Genomic DNA, 5,441 nt, shown 5'->3' on the forward strand with positions numbered 1-5,441 from the left:
CCGGTAGATCTTGTCGGCACAGATAAGAGCATCCTTCTTGTCGCCAGGGACATAAATGACACTTATCGGGCCTGGCATTTTTAGTACGTTGTACGCATAGTGAGAGGCTGCCATGAACTTGGCGAGCGCTGGACGGCCAAGGATTCCATTGTAAGGTAATGGAAAGTCAGCAACATCAAATGTGACCCTCTCAGTCATGAAATTCAGCTCGCTGCCAAATGTTACCGGCAACGTGATCTTTCCCTTCGGCTTGCTTCTTCCTGGGTTGATTCCTTGAAATATATCGATCTCTTCGAGCTCGCTGTCAGGGATCTGGAGTTTCTGGAGCACCGCGGAGGAGATCAGGTTCAAGCCGGCCCCGCCGTCAACTAGCATCTTAGTGACCTTGAGGTTGCGGATTGTTGGTGAAACCAACATCGGCAAGCACCCGACCGCGGTTATGCGATCAGGGTGGTCCTCAATATCAAAGATGATAGGCGTGCTGGACCATTTCAGAGGCTTGCGTGACTCGACGGGTGGTTCTGCTGCATTAACTTCCCGCACCCACTGCTTGAGCTGGCGGTGCGAGGTGTGCAGAGAAGCACCACCGTCAACGCACAGGACCTCTGTGGCTTTCTGGAACTCCTGCTCATCAGTCTCCTCATCATCCATGTCTTCATCGTCGTCGTCATCTTCATCCTTGTCGCGGCCGCGAGGAGGTCTGTATCCTTGCCGCTGCTTGGCCTTGCCGCGGCGTCCTCCTCGGCCGGGACGTTTCTTGCCGGATCCCCCAGCACCTTCCCGGGCCTTCTCCTTGTCGTGCCGCTCATATTCAGCTTTCTGTTGCTCAACAAGCTGTTCGACTTTCTTACAGTTCTGGAGATCATGGCCCTTGGTGCGGTGGATCTTGCAATACTGCTTGTTGGTGCCGTCCTGCTTGTCAGCGACCGCCACCTCCGCGGCAACCTCCTTGCCGGAGTCACCAGCTTTGGCTTCCTTGGCGCCACCACCGTTGCCGGACTGCTCAACAACTAGCACCTCTTTGCCTTTCCTCCTTCTGTTGTTCCGCCGCCGGTTTTTCCTTGCCGGGGCAGCATCTTCACTGTCAGATCCTCCCACTCCTACATTCTCTCCGGGGAGTCTCCTCCCTTCCTCAGCACGTGCACACTTGTCGCCAGTGCATATAACTCACTGACGTCCCTGATCTTGCACATCGCCATTTCCTCCCGCATCCTGCGGTTTCGCACGTTCTGATGGAATGCGCTGATCACCGCGGCAGGGTGGACGTCTGGGATGTTGTGCTGCACACTGCTGAATCTCTGAATGTACTTGCGCAGGGGCTCTCCTTCCTTATGGGCGAGAAGATGAAGATCACTCTCCTGGCCATGAGGCTTGTGTCCGCCTGTGAAGGCGCCGACAAACTGATGGCACAGATCAGCCCAAGAGGATATGGAGTTGTCCGGCAAGTGCATGAGCCAGGACCTGACGTTGGGCTTGAGTACCAGCGGGAAGTAATTGGCAAGGATCTTGTCATCCCGTCCCCCAGCAGCCTGCACCGCAATGGTGTAAATGCTGAGGAACTCCGACGGATGCGTCTTGCCGTCGTACTTCTCCGGTACGTCTGGCTTGAAGTTCTTCGTGCTGGGCCACTGGACTTGCCGCAGCTCACGAGTGAATGCAGGGCAACCTACCGCGTACGGCAGATCGCCTGGTTCCCCTGGCGCATGCCAAAGATGTCGTGGGAAACTGATCCCCGAACACCTACGGGGCCGGCGGACCGAGCCCCTTTCGGTCGGCGGGGGGCGGAGATCGCACGAAGAGCAGATCGAGGCGAAGCACACGAGCAGTTTACTCAACTTCGGAGCTCTCCGGAGAGATAACACTCCTACTGCTGCTTGTCTGGCTGTATTATCTTGTGTTCTTGCTCTAGAGAGAGCGTAGTGTCTTTCTGGGTTACGAATGAGTCGAACCGAACCCCCCCTCCGTTGCGCATGGGCCTCCTTTTATATGCTCAAGGGGTCACCGACAGGTGGCAATGCAGAGAAGGGCACGAATGTAAAAAGCGAGGTGGTTGGTACAGTTACTTGTATAGTGCACCCTACCTAACCCTGACGGCAGGGGACAAGGGTATTAAATGCCCATCCGAGTCGCCCAAATAGTGCAGAAAAGGACCGTTAGGGACGCCACCATTCGCCACGATGGCGATCTTGTCAGCTTCGCATGTCACTGCGCACCGCTGGCTGCACAGCCTCCCGCCACGCGCGCCTGGAGAGGCCCCCAGAGCGACACGTTGGTGGATGCGCTGGAGCGAGGGCACAGAGTGGCCGCCTGCCGCGGCAAGCGCCTTGCCGCTGCTGTTATCTTGTCGGGTCCGGAAGCTTGTCGCTCACCGGGCCTCGAGGTACCTTGGTTGGTCTTCCCGGCAAGCTCCTCTTGCCGGGGCCTTGTTGCCTTGCCGGAGCGCGTGGCGCGTCACGGCAAGTTCCTTGGAGTGTCTTGGTTGGCCTTCCCGGCAAGCTCCTCTTGCCGGGGCCTTGTCTCCTGAGCTTAAATACTTTGTTCTTGAATGGCTCCAAGGGAACCACGGAGGGTCTTGGCGTTCGCCCGGCAAGACTTGCCGCGGGGTGCTGCAACTGCCCGTGCACAAGTTCGGGGTACTAGGGTACCCCTGTTCTAGTACACCGACAATATATGCATGAAGAAACTCCATGCAAATGGACTGTTTGGACTCACTTGATTTTGAATCACTTGAGACATGCAAATCATACCACATGGGCAAGATGACTGAAAGCCTTGTTTTCAGTAAAATGGAACTAGAAAGCAACTTGTTGGAAGTAGTACATTTTGATGTGTGCAGTCCAATGAGTGCTGAGGCATGTAGTGGATATCGTTATGTTCTTACTTCACAGATGATTTGAGTAGATGTTGAGTATATTTACTTGATGAATCACGAGTCTGAATTATTGAAAGGTTCAAGTAATTTCAGGGTGAAGTTGAAAGATCGTCGTGACAAGAGGATAAAAGATCTATGATATGATCATAGAGATGAATATCTGAATTACGAGTTTGGCACAGAATTAAGACATTGTGGAAATTGTTTCACAACTAATACAGCCTGGAACACCATAGTGTGATGGTGTGTCCGAACATCATAACTGCACCCTATTGGATATGATGCATACCATGATGTCTCTTATCGAATTACCACGATAGTTTATGGGTTAGGCATTAGAGACAACCACATTTACTTTAAATAGGGCACCACGTAGTTCCGATGAGATGACACCGTATGAACTATGGTTTAGAGAAACCTAAGCTGTCATTTCTTAAAAGTTTGGGGCTGCGACGCTTATGTGAAAAAGTTTCAGGCTGATAAGCTCGAACCCAAAGCGGATAAATGCATCTTCATAGGACACCCAAAACAGTTGGGTATACCTCCTGTCTCAGATCCGAAAGCAATAAGGGATTGTTTCTAGAATCGGGTCCTTTCTCGAGGAAAAGTTTCTCTCGAAAGAATTGAGTGGGAGGATGGTGGAGACTTGATAAGGTTATTGAACCGTCTCTTCAACTAGTGTGTGGCAGGGCACATGAAGTTGTTCCTGTGGCACCTACACCAATTGAAGTGGAAGCTTATGATAGTGATCATGAAACTTCAGATCAAGTCACTACCAAACCTCGTGGGATGACAAGGATGCGTACTACTTCAGAGTGGTACGTGATCCTGTCTTGGAAGTCATGTTGCTAGACAACAATGAACCTACGAGCTATGGAGAAGCGATGGTGGGCCTGGATTCCAAAATGGCTCGAGGCCATAAAATCCGAGAAAGGATCCATGTATGAAAACAAAGTGTAGACTTTGGAAGAACTACTTGATGGTCGTAAGGCTGTTAGGTACATATGGATTTTAAAAGGAAGACGGACAATGATGGTAAGTGTCACCATTAAGAAAGCTCGACTTGTCGTTAAGATGTTTTCTGACAAGTTCAAGGAGTTGACTATGATGAGACTTTCTCACTCGTAGCGATGCTAAGAGTCTGTTGGAATTATATTAGCAATTACTGCATTATTTATGAAATCTTGCAGATAGGATGTAAAAACATTGTTTCCTCGATGATTTTCTTGAGGAAAGGTTGTATGTGATACAACCGGAAGGTTTTGTCAATCCTGAAAGATGCTAATAAGTATGCAAAGCTCCAGCAATCCTTCTAAGGACTGGAGTAAGCATCTCGGAGTTGGAATGTATGCTTTGATGAGATGATCAAAGATTTTGGGTGTATACAAAGTTTATGAGAAACTTGTATTTCCAAAGAAGTGAGTGGGAGCACTATAGAATTTCTAATGAGTATGTGTTGTTAACATGTTGTTGATCGGAAATGATGTAGAATTTCTAGAAAGCATGCAGAGTTATTTGAAAAGTGTTTTTAATGGAAAGCCTGGATTAAGCTACTTGAACGTTGAGCATCAAGATCTATAAGGATAGATCAAAACGCTTAATGGTACTTTCAAATGAGCACATACCTTGACATGATCTTGAAGGTGTTCAAGATGGATCAGTCAAAGAAGGAGTTCTTGCCTGAGTTGTAAGGTATGAAGTTAAGACTTAAAGCTTGACCACGGCAAAAGAAAGAGAAAGGACGAATGTCGTCCCCTATGCTTTTGTCATAGGCTCTATACGGTATGTCATGCTGAGTACCGCACCTGATGTGTGCCTTGCCACATGTCTGGCAAGAGGGTACAAAGGTGATCCAGGAGTGGATCACTAGATAGCGGTCAAAATTGTCCTTGGAATAATAAGGACATGTTTCTCGATTATGGAGGTGATAAAGAGTTCGGCGTAAAGGGTTACATCGATGCAAGCTTTAACACCTATCCGAATGACTCTAAGTAGCAAACCGGATACGTATAGTGGAGCAACCATTTGGAATAGCTCCAAGTGGAGCGTGGAAGCAGCATTTATAATATGACCTAGAGATTTGCGAAGTACATACGGATCTGAATGTTGCAGACCTGTTGACTAAAACCTCTCTCACAAGCAAAACATGATCAAACCCAGAACTCATTGAGACTTAATCACATGATGATGTGAACTAGTTTAGTGACACTAGTAAACTCTTTGGATGTTGGTCACATGGCGATGTGACCTGTGGGTGTTAATCACATGGCGATGTGAACTAGATTATTGACTCTAGTGCAAGTGGAAGACTATTGGAAATATGCCCTAGAGGCAATAATAAATTGATTATTATTATATTTCCTTGTTCATGATAATCGTTTATTATCCATGCTAGAATTGTATAGATAGGAAACTCAGATACATGTGTGGATACATAGACAACACCATGTCCCTAGTAAGCCTCTAGTTGACTAGCTCGTTGATCAATAGATGGTTAAGGTTTCCTGACCATGGAAATTGGATGTCGTTGATGACGGGATCACATCATTAGGAGAATGATGTGATGGAC

Source organism: Triticum dicoccoides, chromosome 4A (genome assembly GCF_002162155.2).
Source record: "Triticum dicoccoides isolate Atlit2015 ecotype Zavitan chromosome 4A, WEW_v2.0, whole genome shotgun sequence".
NCBI classification, from domain to species: Eukaryota; Viridiplantae; Streptophyta; class Magnoliopsida; order Poales; family Poaceae; genus Triticum; species Triticum dicoccoides.